The sequence below is a fragment of the Phocoena sinus genome, chromosome 2, assembly GCF_008692025.1.
Source record: "Phocoena sinus isolate mPhoSin1 chromosome 2, mPhoSin1.pri, whole genome shotgun sequence".
Taxonomy (NCBI): Eukaryota; Metazoa; Chordata; class Mammalia; order Artiodactyla; family Phocoenidae; genus Phocoena; species Phocoena sinus.
In genome coordinates, this window is record NC_045764.1 from 72,031,654 (window position 1) to 72,058,783 (window position 27,130).

General features: G+C 41.7%; 1 long non-coding RNA gene across 1 annotated transcript in view; it reads right to left on the reverse strand.

The window, feature by feature from the left end:
- LOC116746787 overlaps window positions 1–27,130 on the reverse strand; it is a 42,697-nt gene that overhangs the window by 10,307 nt on the left and 5,260 nt on the right. The gene's annotated exons all lie outside the window — the stretch shown is intronic.

Consider the following 27,130-nt stretch of genomic DNA (forward strand, 5'->3'; position numbering starts at 1 on the left):
CAAGATACAAGGTTAATATATAAGAGTTAATTGCTTTCCTACATACCAACAATGAATAAGTGAATTTGAAATTTAAAATATAATACCATTTGGATTCCATTTGTGTGTGTGTGTGTATATCTATTATAGATTTTTGCTTTGTGGTTACCATGAAGTTTTTGTATAGTAGTCTATATATATGTGATTGTTTTAAGTTACTGATCTCTTAATTTCAAATGCATTTTTAAAACCCTGCATTTGTGCTGTCGATTAGTGTTTTTGATATCATATTTTATATTTAACTGTTTTGTGTACCCCTTAACTGCTTATTGTGGATATAGATGATTTTACTACTTTTGTCTTTTAACCTCCCTACTAGCTTTGTGTTTGGATGATTTCCTACCTTTTCTGTATGCTTGCCTTTACCAGTGAGTTTTTCATTTCCTAATTTTCTTATTTCTAGTTACGGAAGCAACCTAAGTGTCCATCAACAGATGAATGGATAAATAAGATGTGGTATATACATACACACACACACACACACACACACACACACACACACACACACACAATGGAATACTACTCAGCCATAAAAAGGAACAAAATTTTGCCATATGCAGCAACATAGATGGAATTGGAGGGCATTATGCTAAGTGAAATAAGTCAGACAGAGAAAGACAAATCATGATATCACTTATATATGGAATATAAAAAATACAAAAAACTAGTGAATATGACATAAAAGAAGCAGACTCACAGATATAGAGAACAAACTAGTGGCTACCAGTGGGGAGAGGGAAGGCGGAGGGGTAATATAGGGGTAGGGAAGTAAGAGGTACAAACTATTAGGTATAAAAGAAGCTACAAGGATATATTGAGCAACATGGGGAATATAGCCAATATTTTATAATAACTATAAATGGAGTATAACCTTTAAAAATTGTGAATTACTATATTCTACACCTGTTAACTTACATGATATTGTACAGCAACTATACTTCAATTAAAAAAAAGTTAATCTAAAAAAAGTAATACCATTTACATTAGCACCCCCAAAATGAAATACTTAGGTATAAATCTAACAAAATATGTACAAGATTTTTATGAGGAAAACTACAAAACTGATGAATGAAATTAAAGAACTAAATAAGTGGAGAGCTATTTCATGTTCATATATATGAAGGTTCAATACTGTCAAGATGTCAGTTCTTTGCAACTTGATCTATAGATGCAATACAATCTCAATTAAAATCCTAGCAAGTTATTTTGTGGATATTAACAAACTGATTCTAAAGTTTATACGGAAAAGCAAAAGACTCAGAATAGCTAACAGAATAATTAAGGAGAAGAAAAAAGTTGGAGGATTAACACTAACCGACTTCAAGCGTTGCTATAAAGCTAACATCAAGTATTGGTGGAGATACATTTGGTAGATTACTCCTTTCTGCCCGTGGACGCCGCCGAGTAAGCATCGTTGACGTCTCTCCTCCCCCTCCACTGCCGTTATGTCTAGTCAGAGTCACCCAAAGAGCCCGAACAGCTGCGGAAGCTCTTCATCAGAGGTTTTGAGCTTTGAAACAAGTGATGACAGTCTGAGGAGCCACTGTGAGCAGTGGAGAACGCTCACAGACTGTGTGGTAACGAGGGATCCAAACACCTGGTGCTCCAGAGGCTTCGGGTTTGTCACATATGCCACTGTGGAGGAGGTGGATGCGGCCATGAATGCAAGGCCACACGAGGTGGATGGAAGAGTGGTGGAACCAAAGAAGGCCGTCTCAAGAGAAGATTCTCAAAGACCTGGTGCCCACTTCACTGTGAAAAAGATTTCTGTTGGTGGCATTAGAGAAGACACTGAAGAACATCACCTAAGAGATTGTTTTGAACAGTATGGGAAAATTGAAGTGACTGAAATCATGACTGACTGAGGCAGTTGCAAAAAGAGAGGCTTTGCTTTTGTAACCCTTGATGACCATGACTCTGTAGACAAGATTGTCATTCAGAAATACCACACTGTGAATGGCTACAACGGTGAAGTAAGGAAAGCCCTATCTCAGCAAGAGATGGCTGGTGCCTCATCCAGCCAAAGAAGTCAAAGTGGTTCTGGAAACTTTGGTGGTGGCCATGGAGGAAACTTCAGTGGTTGAGGTGGCTTTGGTGGCAGCCGTGGTGCTGGGGGATATGGTGGCAGTGGGGATGGCTATAATGGATTTGGTAATGATGGACGCAATTTTGGAGGTGGTGGAAGCTACAATGATTCTGGCAGTTACAACAATCAAACTCCAAATTTTGGACCCATGAAAGGAGGAAACCTGGAGGCAGAAGTTCTGGCCCCTATGGTGGTAGAGGCCAATACTTTGCCAAACCCTGAAACCAAGGTGGCTTTGGTGGTTCCAGCAGCAGCAGTAGCTATGGCAGTGGCAGAAGGTTTTGATTACTGCCAGGAAACAAAGCTTAGCAGGAGAGGAGAGCCAGAGAAGTGACAGGGAAGCTACAGGTTACAACAGATTTGTGAACTCAGCCAAGCACAGTGGTGGCAGGGCCTAGCTGCTACAAAGAAGACATGTTTTAGACAATACTCATGTGTATGGGCAAAAAAACTCGAGGACTGTATTTGTGACTAATTGTATAACAGGTTATTTTAGTTCCTGTTCTGTGGAAAGTGTAAAGCATTCCAACAAAGGGTTTTAATGTAGATTTTTTTTTTTTGGCACCCATGCTGTTGATTGCTAAATGTAATAGTCTGATCATGACATTGAATAAATGTGTCTTTAAAAAAAAAGTATTGGTGGAAAAAACAGACAGCTAGATCAATGGAACAGAATAAAGAGCCTAGAATTTTTTGCAGATCTAGAATAAAAAAAATCTTAAAATTCATGTGGAAACACAAAGACCCTGAATAGCCAAAGCAATCTTGACAAAGAAAAATGGAGCTGGAGGAATCAGTCTCCCTGACTTCAGACTATAATACAAGGCTACAGTAATCAAAACAGTATGGTACTGGCACAAAGACAGACTTACAGATCAATGGAACAGGATAGAAAGTCCAGAAATACACCCACGCACCTATGACAAAGGATGCAAGAATATACAATGGGGAAAGGACAGCCTCTTCAATAAGTGGTGCTGGGAAAACTGGCCAGCCACATACAAAAGAATGAAATTAGAACATTCTCTAACACCATACAGAAAAATAAACTAAAAATGGATTAAAGACCTAAATGTAAGAGTGGATACTATAAAACTCTTAGAGGAAAACATAGGCAGAACACTCTTTGACATAAATCACAGCAATATCTTTTTAGATCCACCTCCTAGAGTAATAAACATAAAAACAAAAATAAACAAATGGGACCTAATTAAACTTTAAAGCTTTCGCACAGCAAAGGAAATGAAAAGACAACCCAAAGGACTTCCCTGGTGGTGCAGTGGTTAAGAATCCACCTGCCAATGCACGGGACACAGGTTTGAGCCCTGGTCCAGGAAGATCCCACATGCTGTGGAGCAACTAAGCCTGTGAGGCACAACTACTGAGCCTGTGCTCTAGAGCCTGCATGCTGCAACTACTGAAGCCCGCATGCCTAGAGCCCGTGCTCCACAACAAGAGAAGCCACTGCAATGAGAAGCCCGTGCACCGCAACAAAGAGTAGCTCCTGCTCGCTGCAACTAGAGAAAGCCCCGTGCGGCAACAAAGACCCAACACAGCCAAAAATAAATAATAATAAATAAAATATATTAAAAAAAAAGACAACCCACAGAATGGGAGAAAATATTTACGAATGATGCAACTGACGAAGGATTAATCTCCAAAATATACAAACAACTGATGCAGCTCAATATCAAAAAAACAAAAAACCCAATAAAAAATGGGCAGAAAATCTAAATAGACATTTCTCCAAGGAAGACATACAGATGGCCAAAAAGCACATGAAAAGATGCTCAATACCGCTAATTATTAGAGAAATGCAAATCAAAACTACAATGAGGTGTCACGTCACACTGGTCAGAATGGCCATCATCAAAAAGTCTACAAACAATAAATGCTGGAGCAGGTGTGAAGAGAAGGGAACCCTCCTACACTGTTGGTGCGAATGTAAATTGGTACAGCCACTATGGAGAACAGTATGAAGGTTCCTTAAAAAACTAAAAACAGAGCTACCACATTATCCAGCAGTCCCACTCCTGGTTATATATCTGAAGAAAACCATAATTCGAAAAGATACACACACCCTAGTGTTCATAGCATCATTATTTACAATAGTCAAGACATGGAAGCAACCTAAATAAATGTCCATTGACAGATGAATGGATAAAGAAGATACGGTATGTATGTATCATGGAATATTACTCAGCCATAACAAAGAATGTGATAATGCCATTTGCAGCAACATTGATGGACCTAAAGATTATCATACTAAGTGAAGTAAGTCAGACAGAGAAAGACAAATATCATATGATATCACTTATATGTGGAATCTAAAAAAAAATGATATAAATGAACTTATTTAGAAAACAGAAACAGACTCACAGACTTAGAAAACAAACTTATGGTTACCAAAGGGGAAAGTTGGGGGAGGAGGGATAAATTAGGAGGTTGGGATTAACATATACACACTACTATATATAAAATAGATAACCAGGGACTTCCCTGGTGGCCCACTGGTTAAGAATCTGCCTTCCAATGCAGGAGACAAGAGTTCAATTCCTGGTTGGGGAACTAAGATCCTACATGCTGGGGGGCAACTAAACCCATGCACTACAACTAGAGAGAAGCACTTGGGCTGCAACTACTGAGCCCGTACACTCTGGAGCCCACATGCCACAACTACTGAGCCCAAGCACTCTGGAGCCCGTGAGCCAGAACTACAGAAGCCCATGTGCCACAACTACTGAGCTCTTGCGCTCTAGAGCCCATGTGCCACAACTAGAGAAACCCGTGTGCTGCAACTAGAGAGAAGCCTGCAACAAAGAGCCCCACACACCACAACAAAGACCAAGTGCAGCCAATAAATAAATAAATAAACTAAAAAAAAAGTAATATACATAAGGACATCTAATAACCTAAAAAAAAAGTACCACATAGAAAAGAATATATATAATAGATAACCAACAGGACATACTGTATAGCACAAGGAACTCTACTCAATACTCTGTAATAACCTATATGGGAAAAGAATCTGAAAAAGAATAGATATATGTATATATGTATAACTGAATCACCTTGCTGTACATCTGAAACTAACACAACATTGTAAATCAACTATAATCCAATAAAAAATAAAAATTAAATAAAAAAGAATAAAGAGCCCAGAAATAGACCCACATAAATATAGTCAACTGCTCTTTGACAAAGAAGAAAGGCAGTACAATGGTGCAAAGAGTCTCTTCAATAAACAGTGCCGGAACAACTGAACATTCACATACATACATACATAAACAGACAGACCTTACACCCTTTACAAACATTAACTCAAAATTACCTAAATGCAAAACTATAAACTCCTAGAAGAAAACATTGGAGAAAACCTAGATGATCTTGGGTATGGCAATGTCTTTTTAGGAACAACACCAAGGACATGATTACATGAAAGAGTTTATTGATATGCTACACTTCATAAAAATTAAAACTGCTCTGTGAAAGACAGTATCAAGAGAATGAGACAAGCCACAGACTGGGAGAAAAAACTTGTGTAAGACACATCTGATAAAGGACTATTATCCAAAATATATAAAGAACTTTTAAAACTCAACAATAATAAAACAAACAACCCAATTATAAATGGGCCAAAGGCCTTAATAGACACCTCACCAAAGAAGATATACAGATGGCAAACAAGCATATGAAAAGATGATTCACATCATATGCTGTCAGAGAAATGCAAGTTAAAATGAGATCCGACTATACACCTATTAGAATGGTCAAAATCCTGACTACTGACAACACTAAATGCTGGCAAGGATATGGAGCAACAGGAACTCTCATCCTTTGCTGGTGGGAATGCAAAATGGCACAGCCACTTTGGAAGACAGTTTAGGAATTTATTATAAAACTAAACATACTTTTACCATATAATACAGCAATCACTCTCCTTGGTATCTACACAAAGGAGATGAAAACTTATACCCACACAAAAACCTGCACGTGGATGTTTACAGAAGCTTTATTCATAGTTGCTAAAACTTGGAAGCAACCAAGATGTCCTTCAGTGGGTGAATGGATAAACTGTGGTACATCCAGACAATAGAAGATTATTCAGCAGTAAAATAAAAAATAAGCTATCAAGCCATGAAAGGACAAGGAGGAAACTTAAATGCATATTACTAAGTGAAAGAAGCCAGTGTGAAAAGGCTACATACAGTGTGATTTCAACTACAGGACATTCTGGAAAAGGAAAAACTAGAGACAGTTAAAAGATCAGTGGTCACCAGAGGTTAGGGGTGAAGGAGGGATAAACAGGTGGAGAACAGAGGATTTTTAGGGCAACGAAACTATTCTATATGATTATAAATTTGACCAAACACATAGAATGACCCTAAAGTGAACCCTAACGTAAAGTGTGGACTCTGGGTGGTAATGATTTGTCAGTGTAGGTTCATCAGTTGTAACAAATGTACCACTCTGGTAGGGAATGTTGATAATGGGGGAGACTATGCATGTGTGAGGCAGCGGGTATAAGAGAAATCTCTGTACCTTTGGCTCACTATCGCTGGTAACTTTAAACTGCCCTAAAAAAATAGTCTATTTTAAAAGGTTTAGGGTGCAAATGAAATTGTGACCAGTGAAGTGAGTTCAAATCCCTGCTCTGGTACTAACTGTATAAAAACAACAACAGGGACTTCCCTGGTGGCACAGTAGTCAAGAATCCACCTGCCATTTCAGGGGACACAGGTTCGAGCACTGGTCTGGGAAGATCCCACATGCCGCGGAGCAACTAAGCCCGTGCGCCACACCTACTGAGCCTGTGCTCTAGAGCCCGTGAGCCACAACTACTAAAGTCTGTGCACCATAACTACTGAAGCCCCCGCTCACCGCGATTAGAGAAAGCCTGTGTGCAGTAATGAAGATCCAAGGCTGCCAAATAAATAAATTTTAAAACACAACAACAAAAAACACCTTATCACCCTGAAAATATTTTCATGTCTTGTCTTGAATATGGTTATTGCACAACTTCCAAAGCCCAACTCAATTCCTGTCTCCTGCACGTAGACTTCTTTGATCAATATAAGGCCTAAATGCTCTCTCTTCTACCTCAGTCTTCTGTTTTCTAATTATTGTTTATGTTGTTTATTCTGGTTTAGATTGCAAAGCATTGAAGGCATAACTTTGTCTTACACATGTTTATGTCTCTCACATGCAAAGCACGGGATTTGTTTTGTGGTCTGATGGGTCTGAATTTGGGTGATGAGCTCCAAACCTCAGTTTCTTTGTCTATAAGTTAGGGATAACAATAACATTGAAGGTTTGTTGTGAAAGATAAAATATGCTTCAACCTGTAAAACGATAAAATATAAACCTTAGAAAGTGGACTGAGTAGGAGTAAAGATTAGAACTGTTTATTCCCCTCTAATATCATTTTTGGTGAAAGTAGAAAACAAGCTGTCAACTACTGAAGTCCCTAGCTCTTTTCCTGCTACATATGAACTAATCTTTCAGCTTATGTTTGTATGGTTATTTTCCTCCAGCATCTCCTTCCCTCAACTTGTCAATTTAATTGTTTAGTCACTGCCTCAGTGATTAAAGACAAAATAGGAATTCAATTTCAATCATCTGAAGAGCCAGCCTATGCCTCTCCTGGACTGGGATTGATGGAAATTTAGCAAATAGTCCTGTCTTGAAATGTCATAATGACTTTTTTAAAGAAAGTAATCAAGTCATACATGAATACATTCTCACTGTAGTAATGGGAATCTTAAAGTCTTGGGAACTGGGACCAACCCTACAGCCATTCCATGCCCTTCTTCTACAGGTCAACAGGAAGTCGGAAACATGGCTCAGGAGCTCTGTTGTTGCAGCTGACTGTGTCCCCCAAGGGCCTGATGGGTGTTCCCACTTCATTGCTGAGCAAGTTGTGCAGGAGGGATCCAACGGAGGACCTCTCAGTCACGTGATTTCTCCAGTGGCCTTAGTAACAACAAGTCTCAGACAGATTTACCTCCTGGAGAAGTAGACAAGGGTTTTTTTTTTGTAGGTCCACAAAGTAAAGGATGAGATCCCGGACTGCTGTAGGTATCTATTTCAGTCTCACAGCTCTAAACAATTTCCCGTTGCAGATGTTAAAATATCCAGAATCCATGGAGAACAGAACAGATGACATCACTCATCATGCCTCTGCTGCTCTGAGGGCTTTCTGCAATTCACAGGGTTTGACGACACCTGTATGGAGCAAGCCTGCCTGTGCTTACAGGCTGCGTTCAATCCACAGCAGCTTGTAAAACTTTCTATGGAGAGTCGTTACAGGGTCAGACTTTTATGCTGGGGATGCACAAACATGAACAAGCACCAGGGACTCTCATGAGCTCTCCATTAGTAGAGACAACAGGCGCAGAGCCTCTGCACATGGTCGACAGGCTCCGTCCTGCACTCGGGTGCCTGCAGAAGGGCCAGTGAGCTGAGATCCCGCCTGTGCTCCTATTGCCAAGCTGTGTGTCTAGCTCTGGAAGAAGGGGGGCCTTTTTCTAATATGCACAAGTGAACAGTGTGTGCTCCCCACAGCCCTGGTCTGAGATACAGCCTTAGAACTCATTAATACAATAAGAAAAGTGCTGTAATAGAGGCAGCTATCAATAGCTATGAGAAGGAAGGAGAGAGTAGGTGAGTCTTCGTAGGGAAGGAGTTAAGGGGAGTGACAGAGACTGAGGGACATTTCATGAGGGCCTTGGAAGAGGAACAGGAATTTGCTTGTTAGAATTAGTGAAAGAAAAGCAAACAGGCAGGGGAAATAGAGTGAGCAAAGATGCAGCGCTTGACATTGCAACATGTTTCTAGAACAGGGAGTAGCTCAATCTGGCTGAGGGAGGTAGGTCAGAAGGTAGGCAGAGCCAGATGGTGCCAGGCTTCTAAGCCACCCCGAGGATGCTGGGCTGCAGCCCATAGGCTGATGGTTCTCAAACTCTGGTGCGGTCTGAAACACGCAGAACGTTTGTTACAAGTGTAGCTTCCTTGGCCCGAGTCCCGGGCATGGGTTCTGATTCAGTAGGTCTGGGGAGGGGTCCAAGAATGAACATTTAAAATGATTTTCCTATAGGATTTTGACATAGTGGTCAGAGGAGAAACAGTGCTTAGATAAAAGGGTGTTCAGAGGAGTTTAGTCAGCAGAGGGTTTGCTGGGCTCACTGGAGCAAAGATTGCCAGCTGCCAAGTGGAGAGTGGGACAGCTGGGGAAGTCTCCTTTGCCAGTACGTGCTCTTAGAAAGCTATCTCAGAGCCCAGCCCTTAATTAATCTGCACCCCGCAAGCGCAAAGGTCAGGTAACAGCTTAAAATGTGAAGAAAGCAGACATTAGGGACAAAGGCAAAGATTTCAGGCCCAGCTGTACCACCTGTGGGTTGGGTCACTTCAGGCTAATAATTATTTCCCCTCTGAGTCTCTGTATACCAACAGGACCTTGGAGGCCCCTGTCAGCCATATGGTATGAGGCTTTGATCCCTCCCAGTGAGAAGTTCATTGTATAAGAGGATGCTGGATAAGGCCGGAAAAAAAAAAAGACTCTAGTAGTGGAAGTTGGAACAGAGTCAGAGTTGTTTTGGGGAAGGAAAGTTCTTTTTTCCTGAAACCTTCCCAAGCCTCTCTGTGCCTCACAGCACCCAGCACAGTGCCCTGCACCTTGCAGGCACTCGACACATATGGCTTAATGATGAACGGCATCAGGGTGTCAGAGTTGGCTCTTCAGGGCTGAGCACATCTGAAATGCCACCTCTGTGCTTTATCCAGTCAATGATCCGCAGGCATTTCATATGGTGGCCCTCCTATTATCCACTTATTAATTAGGGCTCTCAATTATCTGGGTGCTTTAAAATATTCTCAGGTAATGATAACAATAACCCTGGGAGGCTGCAACATTTAGGTGATTGGATAGGGGAAAGAAGTAAAGATTTTTAAATATATATATATATATATATATATTCCTTTTTTAAAAAATTAAAAAATAAATTTATTTATTTGGCTGCACCGCGTCTTAGTTGCAGCACACAGGATCTTCATTGCCGCGTGCGGGATCTTTGTTGCAGTATGCGGGCTCTTTTTGTTGCGGCATGTGGGATCTAGTTCCACTGACCAGGGATCAAACCCGGAACCCCTGCATTGGGAGTGCAGAGTCTTAGCCCCTGGACCACCAGGGAAGCCCCAGAAGTAAAGGTTTTAAAAGGTGATGAAAACTTTTTCTTGGGCTTAAACAGTCATTACTATATGCAAATTTTGGCTTTAAACTTTGCCAAATGGAGGTAGGTATGTAGGTTATTTGAAAGTATAATACAAAGCATATACCAGAAAAAGCAGCCTTTGGTTTGCTGCAGAAATTGTGTTCCTTCCCATCCCAAATCCAAAGACAATTATAAATTTCCTTTGTTTATCAGTTTGCGAATTGGAAGAGCCTGCAACTAGGAGGCCGTTAGTCCAGAACACTGCAATAGGTATGTTAAGCACACTAGTGGTCAAGGAAAGGTTAAGACCAGAGTGGGAGCTGTGACCAGGAAGCCCATGCATTTAGCAGATGCTCCTCAAGTGAGGCAGAGCTGTTGGTGTTCCACCCACAGTTCATGCCACCCCTGCCAGCCGTTAGTACCTGCATCCCTGTGCCTGAGGATTCTTTGGTGCCAGAAACTGTTCTGCCCATGAGTGCAGCAGTCAGGAGGTATTGGAGAATTAATTGCTGCCCCCCACCAAAAAAGAAAGATTAGGTATATGCCCCAACTGCCCAACTGACAAACCACCTGTACTGCCATCCTTGTCTCAGATACCATTTCTGGGGAAATCCCAACTAGACATCAGGTCACTGGGAGGGTGACACTGAGGTCATTGATTGGTAGTCAGGGTGCTAACAAAAGACAGGGCCACCATAGGGCTTGCAAAGCTACAGAGAAAGTGGCTGAAGAGTCCCACATAAAAAAAGCTGAGCACGGGGAAGGCTCACAGTGGAGGTGGACGTGGAAGGAAGAAGGGGTAACCTTGTTTGGATGCCTACTCTGGTCCTGATCCTGTGTTTGGTGTTAGACATACATTACCTCTATCAATCCGTATAGCCACACTATAAAGCAGGAAGATGTCATCTCTGTTTTACAGGTTAGAAAGCCATGACTGAAGGAAGTTAAGTGACTTGTTGACAATCTGTGACTGTCAAGTGGCATGGAGAAGGGATTTGAACTCAGGCCTTTCTGCTGACAAAGTCTGTGCTCTATTCCCAAGAGCTCACCTAATAGCCCACACATAATGAGTAACTATCAGCGACCAGCGTGATCTCTACAAAGAAGAGCCAGTGGTGACTCAGGTCAGGCCAGGCTTCCCAGGGTGGAAGGAAGGAACTTAGGGAAGTTGAGGTCAGCCATACTAGTTCTCAGCAGATCCAGAAATTTGTTCTATGCCTCTAACAGTGGTCTGGCCCAGGGGAACTGAATGTAAACAACTAAACTCTCCAGAGACTCATGTATGATCCAGGTATTAAACTGTTGACCAGACACTCATATTACCTATTGTATTAGTTTCCTACGGCTGCTGTAACAAATTTCCACAAACTTAGTGGCTTCAGACAACACAGATTTGGACCTAGAGATTATTTTACTAAATGAAGTAAGCCAGACAGAGAAAGACAAATATCGTTGTCTTATATGTGGAATCTAAAAAAAAAAAATGTGATACAAATGAACTTATATACAGAATGGAAATAGACCCACAGACATAGAAAACAAACTTACAGTTACCAAAAGGGAAAGGGTAGGGGGAGGGATAAATTAGGAATTTGGGATTAACATATACACACTACTATATATAAATAGATAACCAACAAGGACCTGCTGTATAGCACAGGCAACTATACTCAATATTTTGTAATAGCATAAGGGAAAAGAATCTGAAGAAAAAGACATACATGTATATGTATAACTGAATCACTTTGCTGTACACCTGAAACTAACACAACATTGTAAATTAACTATACTTCAATAAAAAGAAAATAAAAACAACAACAACCCCCCCCCCCCCATAGATTTATTATCTTGCAGTTCTGGAGTTCAGAAGCCTGAAGTCGGTTTCACTGGTCTAAAATCAAGGTGAGGGTATGCGTGCATTCCTTCTGGAGTCTCTAGAGGAGAATGTTTCCTTGACTCTTCCAGGTTCTAGAGACGTCCCTCATTCTTTGCGCCTTTCATCTATTTTCAGAGCCAGTAGCATTGCATCTTCCCATCTCTCTCTGACCCTGTGCTCCTGCCTCCCCCTTGAGATTACATTTGGTTTATCTAGATAATCCAGCATAATCTCCCCATCTCAAAATCCTTATTAATCACATCTGCAAAGTCCCTTTGCCACATAAGGTAACATATTGACAAGTTCCAGGGATTTAAACATGAACATCTGTGGGGGCCATTATTCAACCTACCACAGTGGGCCAGTTTTTCTCTCCAAGTAAGGAAAGGCTCCACGTAAGCCTAGTCTATGATCAGAGGCTGTTTGGGGAAACTGAGACAAAGCCTCGTAGTGTGGATGGTCTCCACGGTCAGAGTCATCAGTCAACCATGAGCCAGCTGGGCAGCACTCCTCCATCCAAAAAAAACGGAGTGGGAACTTCTGGTACTCAGGCCCCCCTTCTCATAGATGCCATGCACTTTCATCAGGTAGACCACACACTGATGGTCGGTTACTGATCTCTACTTATAGATTTCCCTGGCTCCCAACTCCCCAACCAGGCCCGTCTACAAATCATTTTTTACAGATGCTTGATGGCACCTGTCTCACCCTGGGTCCCCATTAATTGTGCCCATTAACGTGGGCTGACAGACCATGTTACAAACCAGTCTCCAGAGCCAGCATTTAACCCAGGTATGCCCAGGGCCTCACTGCTCCCTGCCCTCTCTCCTTATCTCTCTGACTTGACCATATACTCCAGACTCCAAAAACCTCTCTGCCCTTCCTCTGTGGTTTTGACAAGCTGTTAGGATTTCTTTTTTCCCTGGATTCTGTTCACAGATAATCTCATCCATTATGTGTTGATTTTTATGAGTAACCCTGTCTTGAAGTTTTGAGAATAATTTACTTTACCTTCAAATGTACTGACCTTTTTAAAAAACAACAACTCTGATTCATAGTTGTATGTATTTTCCACTCAGTGTCTACCTCTCTGAAATTCATTCAAAGAATGTTCCATGAGAACCTGTTTATGTGCCAGGCACTGGGTTAAGGGTCCCAGGATACGATAGTGAGCAGTTGTGACCCTGCTCTCACAGAGCCTGGAGACAAGTAGGGAAGATGGATCTTAATCAAATAATCACATTCATGAATATGTAATTTAAAATGGAGGTAATTACTCTTAAGAAGCATGGTTAATGAAAACTTAAAGAGATCTGCCCAAGATAGGGGGGTCTCATGGGAAAGTTCCGTAGGAAATGCCATTGGAACTGTGATCACTGGGTGAAGTGGAGCGGAAAGGTTGGGGGAAGCATGGGAGGTTAATGCAGCTGCTGGCAAGAGAGGGAAGGACCAGGAGAAGGGTCAAGATGCAGAGGCAGGCAGGGGGCAAGGGAAGGGTTTTGAGTGTTAGCCTAATAAGAGCAAAAGGTTTTTAGCAAGGGGAGGGTGACACAATCAGGCTGGGGTGCTGAAACCATCATTCTGGTTAGAGCACGGAGAATGGAGATTTTGTGGGGAGGGGAGGGCAGAACTGGAGCAGAGAGAGAGCAGGGAGGAGGCTCTCAGGGTAACAGAGGTGAGACATGAAGGTGACTTGGCTAGTGTGGTGGCAGTGGAGGAGAGAAGGGGCTGCTTCCTTAGAGGTAAAACCCATCAGGGCATGGTGAATGTTTAACAGGGGCGGCAAAAGAGTGGAAGATTTCAGTGATGAAACCAAAAGCTTAGAGGCTTACATAAACTCCTATTAACTGAATTCGTGTTTACATTCAATTGCAATCACTTTTAAAAAGACCGAAATGCTCGCTGTTGTGTATTTTACGACAGGCCTAACGAGAACAGCTGCATTCAGTGTGAGAGGGTTGCCCATCCTATGAACCCCAGAAATGACCACAGTGATGGCTTCTGGAAGAAGATGACCTACCCAAGTTCAGGTCCTTGGGAGGACAACATGGTTGACGATCTTACTACCATCAGAATCCCTCTAACAGGCTTTGTAGTAGGGGGAGAGGCTGTCTCTAAAACCAAACCACCAGCCAGAGTGGGCTGACCTTAGACTGAGAGACTTACAGTAAATGAGAGAATTCTGGGAATTCAACCCCAAGAATGTTGGCCTCCTTCCCCACTTGTGACTGTCTTTTGAACTGTAGGGTTTGGCAGTCATTCAAACCAAATAACTCTGGGGTGCAAAAGCAACGGAGTCCAAAACAGTCTCTGGCTCATTGTTTCAGCTTAGATGTCTTTATTGGGCAGGTCTCTGAATCCTTTTCCTTTTCTCAGTTACAACAGATTCTCTGGTCTAAAGAGAATCTGCATGAACATATTTTTCTCGATATGCTTTTCTATAACAAGGCATTTGGTTGCTTCACTGGGACAGAATTTCTAAGATTTCAAACTTGAGTCTCTGGTCCTAAGTATCCTGGTGGCACCACTTGGATGCTCCTAATTAAAGTCACTTGTTAAAGTGAGTGGGCTCTTTTTGGAACACCCCGTCAGATTCTACTACTCAAGGGTCAGAGACCTGGCCTCCCAGCTTAACAGAGGGGCAGTGGGGAGAGCAGTGTGTATCCTGGGACGAACCCTGAAGGCTCCCAAGCAGGAAGCCTGGCCAGTGAACTCCGAACTGGGCTATTACATTCAATTACACATTATGAAAGGGGAAGGAATGAGGAAAACAAATTAATGCTTAATAACAATTGCATCCAACGCACATCTACTCTGAAATCTCATAGTTGAGATCTATGTGCGCCTGAGTCCCTGACCGTCGTCAAACCCCTACTTCATTATATAACAGCTGTATTCTCAACCTGGCCCTTTGCATCGTGGAGGTAGAGGTGTGGGAGATGAGGGTTTCACACAAGGTCTTTGGTAATGATCTCAATCATTGCCGCATGACAGGTGAGTCATCCAACTCACTCCATTTGTACCTTACCTGATCCTATAAGGCAAGCTATAGCCACTTCAGTTCTGTTCTGTCATCTGTTCTACCCATCCAGCACATTTTTCCCCACAACAAGGCACTCACCTGTGTTTTCTGTTGGAACCCAGTCCCTATTCCCTGTCAATGACCCGCTTGGTCAGTGCCTACACCTCCCACTGGGGATTGTGGGCAGCTACTTAGATCCTCATAGGCAATCTATCAAGTAGGAACTAATGTGTTTCCCATTTTACACTTGGAGAAATTAATGCCCAGAAAGGTTAAGTGCTCCATATAAGACCACACAGCTCTGGATTTTACTGCTTTTGATTCTATCATCCAAAGAGTCCAGAATTCTAATTTCAGCTGTTAAAAGAGCAAAAATTATTACCCACTTACTTGGATGGTGAGGATTAAAGAGATACAGATGCAAATTTAGTGAGACTAGTATAAGACAAGTCATTGGAAGCCACTGAATAAATTGTGGGTATATTACCCCCAAGTGTTTTGTATTAATTCTGGCTGCCATGACATACTGTAGACTGAGTGACTTAAACAATAGAAATTGATTTACTCACAGTTTTGGAAGTTGGAAGTCTGAGATCACAGTGCCAGCAAGGTCGGGTTCAGGTGAGACCCTCTTCTTGACTAGATCACACGGTGGACCTCATGTTTCTCTTATAACTATATCAATCCTATAGCATCAGGGCTCCACCCTTATGACCTCAGGTAACCTTAATTATCTCCTAATGGGTTCTATCTCCAAATGTAGCCACATTAGGGATTAGAGCTTCACTTTAGAAATTTGGGGGGGACACAAGTCAGTCTATAACTTGTTTCTAGAGAAATCACTAAATCTTGAAAAGAACTCAAGTGTCAGCTTTTTATTTGCACATTCCTTCCCAATCAATCATTTCTCTGCTTAGTCTCCTTTCCTGAGGGAGGAGCACCTTTTACCCTCAGGCTCCAGGAAAGCTTATCCAAACAGACTTTAATTGTTCCTTTCAAAGGTTTTTCCTGCCCTTAGGTTGGTCATCACACAAATGCCTCAGGGATTCCCAGAGAAAGCTCCCCAAATTCTAAGAACCTGGCTTCTACCTTGGATTCAACAATCTGTTGAATCCCGGCCAATTCTTTCCATTTTAAGGAAAGGTAAACACTAACGTGGTGGGGGGGGGGGGGGGGGGGGGGGGGGGGGGGGGGGGGGGGGGGGGGGGGGGGGGGGGGGGGGGGGGGGGGGGGGAGGGGGGGGGGGGTGGGGGGTGGGGGGGGGGGTGGGGCGGGGGAGGGGAGCTTTTCTTATCCCCAGAGCCATTTTACACTCAAAGTAAAGAGGATGCTGGAAAACAATCCCAAGTGCAGGCCTGAAGGCTCATCCCAGTGACAGCAATGGCCTCCAGAAGCTACTGCACTGTGTGAGGTCAAAGGGTTAGCTTCTCAGGAGAGATCAAACTTCCCAGTTTTGGGCCTAAGAGGCTTTCCTTATTAAGTTTGTTAGAATCTGGGCTCACTGAAAAAAAAAAATCTTAAGAGGCCCTTAATCTAATACTTTCTAGAAGCTTAAAGTGCAGCTATGTCAGCAGGGCCCTCCTGTGAAAGGAAAGTTAGAACATTTTAGATCGTGAGGGACTTGAGTCACAGTTAGGTCATCACAGTTAGGAATTTTCTAGAACGAGCTGGGCAGTTTCTCAGAGATCTGCACCATCAGGATGGGTGAAGGGTGAGAACCTGTAGCAAGGAAGCCCCGTGTCCGTCTACCTCAGGGCGTCCACTTTGGCTTCACTGGCAGACCAGAGGGTAAATCTTATCTCTGCTGCTCACCACTCTGTTACCAACTACCCTGTTAGACCCTCATTTTCCCCAGCACAACCCTGAGTGGGAGTGTTTCCTTAAAGTTTTTTGAGGGGCCTTCTTAATTTTGGACCCTAGGTACCTCACTCCCGTCACCCTCGTTCTGCTCTGGTTACTATATCTGAATCACAGGGATTTGTGAAGATGAAATTACTAATGTGTGCGTTCACTAAATGTTACGTTTTCTTTCTTGCCTCCTTCTTAAAATATCATTTTAGGAGGGACTATCCCCTTACCTATCACCTTGCATCTGAATAATGATAACCAAATTTATTTAGCTCTCAGGTGTTGAGCATTGCATTAATAGTAATGATCATCTATCGTGTTTTTTCTATATGTCAGGTGCTTTACGTGCATTCTCAATATCCACTCAAGAAGCTTATAAGGTAGAGGTTTTATCACCTCCAGTTTACAGACGAGGAATCTGTGAGAGATTAAATATTTGTTTAAGGTCTATTGCTAGTGAAGGATAAAACTTTGGCTCCGGACCAGGCCCAAGAACAAAATTAGAGACGAAGACTGTTCTTGAAGGGGGAGAGAAGAATGAAGGAATGAAGGCTTTCTTAACCTTCTTTGACAAAAACAGTTGCACCTTTACCTCCCAAGAGAATCGCTGTATTAGCTGTGGGATAGGTAGACATACTCTTATTTTACAGAGGAGCTGAGAGGGTGAGATTTCTAGTGCAGGGGCACCTAAAATTTCTCAGCAGGTGGCTACGTGTCCATGTGTGTTTTCCACTGATGACAATGGTATTTTCAGGTCTGTGGTTCATGAATATTGTACCAGTCTCAACCACAGTCCAAGGGCTGATTTTCTGCTCATACTTATCTTTCTTGGGTCAGGAATTCTTCATGGTGGCATAGATTCAGGTATGTATTATTCTGGATTTGTGGCTCTGTATGTATTTAATATGTTTTGTCTTTACAGCTGTGTAACAGTTATAAGCACAAGCAGTTTATACATAATTCCATGTTAGTATATATTTAAGTAGCACTCAAATAAAATTAATTTTAGTAAGTCTAGAGGGCTACAAGGTATTTCCCTTTAAATGTACAAAACCACAAACCCGGGCTTCCCTGGTGGCGCAGTGGTTGAGAGTCTGCCTGCCAATGCAGGGGACACGGGTTCGTGCCCCGGTCCGGGAAGATCCCACATGCCGCGGAGTCGCTGGGCCTGTGAGCCATGGCCGCTGAGCCTGCGCGTCCGGAGCCTGTGCCCCGCAACGGGAGAGGCCACAACAGTGAGAGCCCGCGTACCGCAAAAAAAAAAAGAAAAAAAACCACAAACCCCAAATAATTAAGAATGACATTATTTAAAGATGTTTTGTTAAACAAGTGATTTGCCACTAGTAACGTGATAATGATGTTGAAACTTGAGGTTGCTAAAGGATAATTTTGAAAGAAGTTAAAATTGTGACTCATGCAAATATAAAATGAATGTGTGTCAAAGATTTTACTGAATTCATCAATTAATGAGGGAAACAGGAAGATATAAAGACCAGTGTAGAAAGTGTTTGAGAAGTTATGTACTTCTCAGTAACTTAGTAAAGGAATATTAGGATACAATTGCTGGCTTACATTCAAAACTGGTTAATGTCCTCTAAGGCAATAGATTAAAACCTTTGGAGTTACCTTTTCTACTGAGCAAAATTAATTTCTACTAGGCAAAAATCTATAAGCTAACAAATAATTTCTCTAAGTCTGGGAACTTTAACAAACAATGACTCCAATTAAGTACTTTACCCTAGTTCAGTGGTTCTAAATCTGGTCCATGAGACCCCTCAGTAATCCTGGAGAAGCTTTCATCACCATCGTCATAATACTAAGACATTATCTTTTTCACTGTGTTAACACGTGTATTGATGGTGCAAAAGAAATGGTGGGTAGAACTGCTGTCACTTTCACACAAATCAAGGCAGTGGCACCAAACAGAACTAGTAGCCCCTGTATTCTTCATCACCATGCACTCATGGGGAAAAAAAAAAAGAAAAGCTTGTTTCACTTAAGAATGTCCTTAATGAAGCTGTAAAAATTATTTCCATTAAATCTTGACCGTTGAGTATAAATCATTTTAATACTCGGTGTGATAAAATGGAAAATATACATGAGACATTCAAAATGCATCATGAACTCCTGAATTTTAATGTAACCAAATTTTGAAAAGTTCATCAATGTGGTTCTAGATTCTACCTTGCAATTGATGTTTAAGAAACTACCATTTGTCAAATTTTAGTGCAGTATCCAAGAAGAACACCCACAATTATCTAAAACGTCTATTAAAATACTCTTCCTTTTTTCCAACAACGTGTATGTGTGAGGTCACATTTTCTTCAAATATCTGGGAGGGGGAAATTTCCGCCCCCCCCCCCCCGCCCCTCTTGATTTTTGTGGCTGGACTAATAATAAAGTCGACACAAGACAGATTAAGAGGAACTTCCCTGGTGGTGCAGTGGTTAAGAATTCACCTGCCAATGCAGAGGACACGGGTTCAGGCCCTGGTCCGGGAAGATCCCACATATCGCAGAGCAGCTAAGCCCGTGCGCCACAACTACTGAGCCTGAGCTCTAGAGCCCGCGAACCACAACTACTGAGCCCAAGTGCCACAACTACTGAACCCTGCGTGCCTAGAGCCCACGCTCTGCAACAAGAGAAGCCACTGCAATGAGATGCCTGCGCACCACAATGAAGAGTAGCCCCTGCTCTCCGCAACTAGAGAAAGACCGTGAGCAGCAATGAAGACCCAACGCGACCATAAATAAATAAATAAATAAAAATTAAAAAAAAGACAGATTAAGAGGAGAAAAAGAAACAATTCATGCGCACAGAGGTCTCATAAAATAGGAACAAAGAGGTGGTCAAAGCAGGCGGCTTTTATACTTTGTAGACAAAGAGACAATATATTTGTGAGGAATTGACAGGACAAAGAAACTTAGTTTTTGGGTGCTCAATTAGTAAAGAATATCAACAGAATTTGGGCTTGAGGTAGTAAATTAAAGAAACAACAAGGTTTGTTTATACAGGCTTCTCAGCCCCAATTCCCTGTCTGGTAATAAGGATGTCCTGCCTCCAGATGCAGGGAGTACACCTTTCACAGGAGAGATTTATTTCCTGCTTTCAGGGAAGCAGAAAAGAGTGTCCCTCTTGCACTGGCCATTTCCTAATTCAAAATAATCAATATGCCATTGTGGCATAATTTGGGGCAGCCCGTCCTGATCCCAACATAAACCAAAACAATATATCAAAATGGGTTGAATACATAAGCAGACAGAAGAATTTAGCTTTTATTTAGCCAGACATCAAATGGATTTGCAAAAATGTAAAACAATGCTGCTCTTCTCACTAAAGTTTTGTTTTGCAAAATATATTTTCATTAAAAATGTTAGCTATGTTAATATATAATGGGTTTATTATTGTTATTTAAAAATGAATTAGTAAATAAATTTCTCAGTTTTAGTTTCTAATACATGAATATTGATAGATACAACCCACACAAACAAAAGCTCCTTGGGATTCTCGATAATTTTAAAGATGTAAATAGATCCTGAAACCAAAAAGATCATCTTTAGGCAGGCTGTCATCCTTGTATGACACCTTTTTTGTATATCTTTTCTTGACAGCGTTCTTCTGTATTTGGCATGCCTATACCCCAGGGGCTGGGTGATAACTCTGCATACCCACCAGTTTTCTGGTTGAATGAATGGGTAAGTGATCGTCATACAGTGTTTTGTGATGTCCTTTGGTCTCTACTTGTTTTACATGTTAAATCTATATCTACTCTTTTTTCCTCTAGTTCTGACAATTCAAATAGCATTACTTGGCCCCAATCCTATCTAAACACAGTGCCCATGTAGAAGCTGAAGCTGTGTTATGGTACTCAGTGGCTATACAGATGACCCAGAATCTGCAAACATTAATCTTATTTCAAATAGGCATCAAGTGAAAAGATAAAATGTGGAAGTCCTTACAGAGCACTCACACATGCCTGAGGGTGAGTCTGCAGGTCCCAGGTGGAGAAGTCCGACAGCGGCCCAGAGTCACTGGAAATCCTGCTGTTCTTACCACCTATTGTGTGGTTACTGAGTAGCTTCTTAAGAGCTGTACCTAAATACCGTCTTAAGAGTTATTCTTCTTATTTCTATGTTTTGGGGGCTCAGTCTGAAATGTCTTCTTCTCAGCTTCTTTCATCACTGAAAAACCAAAGATCTAAGTCCAGGTCCACCATTACTTCTTCCTCCCTAAGTCTCCATCAGGCCCTTCTTTAAGCCTTGTCTCCCTCTCACAGATGCCTCCTTGCTCTGGGTGCAGAGGTCCTGAGTCATCTGCCTTCAGCTGTCCCACACTCTGCCTTAACCACCTTGCCATTAGGTTCTCCAACAGGGCATTGTGTGCTTCTCCCAGGTTCTGGAAACACTCGGGTCTTACAAGACGAATCCAGGCAGCAGATAGTATCTTCATTTAGTACGCTGTCCAAAACCCAAGAAGGTGAGAGAGCGAGTTGGTACCCAACCTCCCCTTCAGAGGATGAGAACAGCCAGACCTGCCCCTGGAACCCACATCACAGCCAGGCCTGTAATGTGTAGTAGAGTGGATAGTCCTGAAATTGTTTACAGGTACTTACCGGAACTCAGCCATTGAGAGTTTCAGTTTTGCTGAACTTTTAAACCAGTAATACAAATTGCAAATATTCTAGAAGGACTATTAGACTGGCAACATGAAAGTTAACTGGAATCCAACTGCTAGCATCTAGAACTAGTCAGAAGGAATGTTCAGGCAAACAGAATCTGGTGTGATGTTTTTAGCTGCTGAGAGGGAGCCAGGCCTCTTAGCTTTGCTGTTTGGGTCAGTTCCCAAGGGAACTTGAGTGGAAAAAGCCCCTTCTAGTTTTCTCAGTTTTACGTTGCTCATTTGCTAGATGCCTTGCCTGAAAGAAGTGATGTGAAACTTGTGAACCAGAATCTTGGAAATGACTCTGGCAGTCTCAGATGGGAGAGACACTTTCAATTATGAAAGCTTTTTCTCAAAAAAAAAAAAATCAGATATTCTTTTCAGTATTTCACATTCTGGTTCAGATAATAAAATGCACAAAAAATGACTTGAGACTTAATTTTGATAATTTCAAAATCAGTAGCAAAATATAAAGGGAAATGCTTTACTAAGTAAAAAAATTTTTAATTGTTAAAAATGTTAATGTAAGCAAAGGTTGATTTTAGACATTTGGGGATTCTTAATTCTTCCCCATCCTGGCTTGTCCTTTATACAGCTAACTTTTTTTCTGGTAAGAAGGTAGACTGGGGGCTTCCCTGGTGGCGCAGTGGTTAAGAATGTGTCTGCCAATGTAGGGGACGTGGGTTCGAGCCCTGGTCCGGGAAGATCCCACATGCCACGGAGCAACTAAGCCTGTGCGCCACAACTAGAGAGCCTCCGCTCTAGAGCCCGTGAGCCACAACTACTGAAGTCGATGTGCCTAGAGCCCATGCTCAGCAATGAGAGGCCCACGCACCGCAACGAAGAGTAGCCCCCGCTCGCCACAACTAGAGAAAGCCCGCACGCAGCAATGAAGACCCAACGCAGCCAAAAATAAATAAATACATAAATTTAAAAATCTTTTTTTTCTGGAAGGTTCATGCCTAAATCATCAAATTTATTGCTCAAGGAGATTCCCAAATAGATACAGCCAAGCATTTCCTTAATAAAGCAAATGTGCTGAATTCATTTCTGGACCAAATTTCACTCTCTGTGGGAAATCAATTTCTTTCCTCAAACTCTGAAACACTGTTTGATAAACTGTCTATGCTTTCAGGTTTTTTTGTGTTTTTTTTTAACATCTTTATTGGAGTATAATTGCTTTACAATGGTGTGTTAGTTTCTGCTTTGTAACAAAGTGAATCAGTTATACATATACATGTGTTCCCATATCTCTTGCATCTCCCTCCCTCCCATCCTCCCTATCCCACCCCTCTAGGTGGTCACAAACCACCTAGCTGATCTCCCTGTGCCATGCGGCTACTTCCCACTAGCTATCTATTTTACGTTTGGTAGTGTATATATGTCCATACTACTCTCACACTTTGTCACAGCTTACCCTTCCCCCTCCCCATATCCTAGTCCATGCTCTAGTAGGTCTGTGTCTTTATTCCCATCTTACCCCTAGGTTCTTCATGACCTTTTATTTTTTTCTTAAATTCCATATATATGTGTTAGCATACGGTATTTGTTTCTCTCTTTCTGACTTACTTCACTCTGTATGACAGACTCTAGGTCCATCCACCTCACTACAAATAGCTCAATTTCGTTTCTTTTTATGGCTGAGTAATATTCCATTGTATGTATGTGCCACATCTTCTTTTATCCATTCATTTGTGGATGGACACTTAGGTTGCTTCCATGTCCTGGCTATTGTAAACAGAGCTGCAATGAACATTTTGGTACATGAGTCTTTTTGAATTATGGTTTTCTCAGGGTATATGCCCAGTAGTGGGATTGCTGGGTCATATGGTAGTTCTATTTGTAGTTTTTTAAGGAACCTCTATACTGTTCTCCATAGTAGCTGTATCAATTTACATATGGTCACCTTATCTTTGATAAAGGAGGCAAGAATATACAGTGGAGAAAAGACAGCCTCTTCAATAAGTGGTGCTGGGAAAACTGGACAGGTACATGTAAAAGTATGAAATTAGAACACTCCCTAACACCATACACAAAAATAAACTCAAAATGGATTAAAGACCTAAATGTAAGGCCAGAAACTATCAAACTCTTAGAGGAAAACATAGGCAGAACACTCTATGACATAAATCACAGCAAGATCCTTTTTGACCCACCTCCTAGAGAAATGGAAATAAAAACAAAAATAAACAGATGGGACCTAATGAAACTTCAAAGCTTTTGCACAGCAAAGGAAACCATAACAAGACCAAAAGACAACCCTCAGAATGGGAGAAGATATTTGCAAATGAAGCAACTGACAAAGGATTAATCTTCAAAATTTACAAGCAGCTCATGCAGCTCAATAACAAAAAAACAAACAACCCAATCCAAAAATGTGCAGAAGACCTAAATAGGACATTCCTCCAAAGAAGATATACAGATTGCCAACAAACACATTGAAAGAATGCTCAACATCATTAATCATTAGAGAAATGCAAATCAAAACTACAATGAGATATCATCTCACACACGGTCAGAATGGTCATCATCAAAAAATCTAGGAAACATTTTTTAAAAAGAAAAAAAAAAGAAGGTAGACTGTGGGACTTTCCTGGTGGTCCAGTGGTTAAGAATCCACCCCCGCAATGCAGGGACGTGGGTTCAATCACTTGTTAGGGAACTAAGATCCCATATGCCACGGGGCAACTAATCCCACGTGCTCTAGATCCTGCGTGTCACAACTAGAGATCCCGTGCGCCGCAACTACTGAGCCGTGTACCACAACTAGAGAGAAGCCTGTGGGCCGCAATGAAAGATCCCGCACGCTGCAATGAAGATCCCACGTGCTGCAACTAAGACCCAATGCAGCCAAAATAAATAAATAAATAAATATTTAAAAAAAGAAGGTAGATTGTAGAGGGAAAATATCTTATTTCATCTTAAAAGCAATTGTATGAAGCAGATATTATGTTGTCTTTGTTTTACAGATGAAGACAGATTCAAAAGAAGCAAGGTCTTGCCTCCAGGTTGCATGGCTCAGAAGCATCTCTGCACTCTTATTGGCGCCCTTCTACTTCTGCTAAGGGCTTATCCTTCCTGCATCTAAAATTGAAAGGTTGAAATTCTCCTACCCAGGCCACAGAAGGGGGTCTGGGGAAGACAGTGGTGAAGATCTTGATGTTGGGAGAAGCCTTGCTGGAAAATGTGTGAACAAGCAGGTGGCAGCAGTGTCCTTGGAGTTTGTGGTTGTCCCCTACAGTCCTTGGAAAGCAAGGTCAACAAGCACCAATTAAGGTGCTGATCCTAATGCCTGACCTCTGATCTCTGACCTGCCTCCCCCCCCTCATCTACCTCCTGCTGAGCCAGGGGACTGTCTGACTTCTAGTAGGGTGTTTCCCTTTCTCTCCCTGAGGAACTCAAAGGGGAGATTGGGAAAGAGATGACCCAGAATGTCATTTACAATGGAAACGCTCCCACTGAGATCATTAATATCATGTACAGTTGTGTGAACTTGGCATGTTACCCTCTCTGTTCCTTGATATGCTTTTTCTGTAAAATGAGGATAATAATGGCCACCTGCCTTGAAGGCTCACTGAGCTGATTGAAGGAACATAATATATACAGAGCCTTAGAACAGCACAGTGAATATAACACATGCTCCTCATTCATATTATTCTTTATAGAGGGCTGTATCATTGCAGTGGGCTTTCGTACATCAACATCTCACTCCATCCTTCCACCATATTTTGAGATGCAGATATTACACATTTACACAGAGAAGGACTCTTAGGTTGAGCCAGAGGAAGTACTATTAGCATGAGATGAAGAAGCCAGATTCCTCGGGGGTGTGGGACCACATGCAAGTTACTTAATGCTTTGGAGCCTCAGTTCTTTTTCTGTAAAGTGGTGATAATACTCACCTATCTTGGGTGTTGGTTGTGAGAACTAAATAAAACAACATATACGAAGCCCTCTGGTATAGTTCCTCTTATGTAGTTACACTTAAAATCATTAAAAGGATGTCTTAAAACATATAGAAAAGTGTTTGAAATAAAATTCACGTTTTAAGGCAAGACAAGAAAATTTAAACATAAAACTTTATCTCCACGCTTTGGCTTCCTCTCTCCCCTCTAGTGTGCATTGTGTGCCTGCATTATGTGTTAACCAGACTTCCCCAACAGCAGAAAATACCTACTCAACCATAAAGATCAATTTTTTCTCCTTCTGGTGCCAGCTATGTAACTCCTTAGAAGATAACATTCCTTCTACAATCCTGTAAGGGGTCACAATGGCCCCACCACTCACCTTGTACATGCAGACATCTTTGGTGAACTGTATGCACCATGTCAATATATCATCACTTAATGCAGAACAGACTGGTTAGACTACCTGGGGAGATACTGGGCCACAGCTAACGGAAGTTCTCAGCTTAAATACTTACTTATGATCTTATTAATGTTACCAGCTATATTACTTGTATTTTGCCTACTTTACAAGATTATTTCTTGCATTATCAAATATGTGACTGAGCCTTGGATAAAATTAATGATGATTAGGTGACTTGAAATGATTGGCCAAATATATAGTTCTATATGATCAAGGATTGTAATGGTGCATCTCTTTATGGGAAGAAGCAACAAGAGGGAGCCATTTCCTGACCATAACAGACTTTGGGCTACTGTTCACAGGTCCAGTAATAGCACATTGAGTGGCCTATCAATGAAATCCTCACCTATCCTGGGAATGAGCACTTCTAGCACCGTGGACAAAATGGTCACCAAATGCCTCCCAACCTTGGTTGAAATTAAGACCAAAAGGCAAGTGATTGTAAAATAAAGAATGTTGCCCACCACCTAGTTCTACACGAATCAAGTCATTAGCCACTGCAGTTGCTGACGGGCAGTTACACCAGAGAAAGGAATTCAGAGTGAAGATCTGGAATGAGGCACTCTGTACTCTGGGAAATCTGGCAGAACAGGCCTTTAGATAGTTAGATATTTTAAGGAAAATTTTTTATGATCTGGATTCTTGCATCTTCCTATACTTAGAAAAGTACTACAATCATCAACTAAGCTGTCTGTTTCTCGTGAACTAGCAGCAACCTTCTACTGAGACGTGTGCTTGATCGCACATACCCTCTTCCCCCAAATCACTTACTGACCTCTCCCCTTACCTCTTCAGAGCAGTTTCTCAGAGTAGCCAGCTGCCTCCTGGGCTATAGTCCTCAGCTTGGCTCCAATAAAAATTTCCCTTTCTTTCTTAGATTGACCATTGATTAATTCTTTCCATTGACAAAAGTTATAAGGAAGGCAAGTAAAGTTACTCACGATCCCACCACCCAGAAATAACCCCGTTATTATCATGATGTGTTTTTCTTCCCCCAGTGTTTGTACATAAAATGGCTGAGA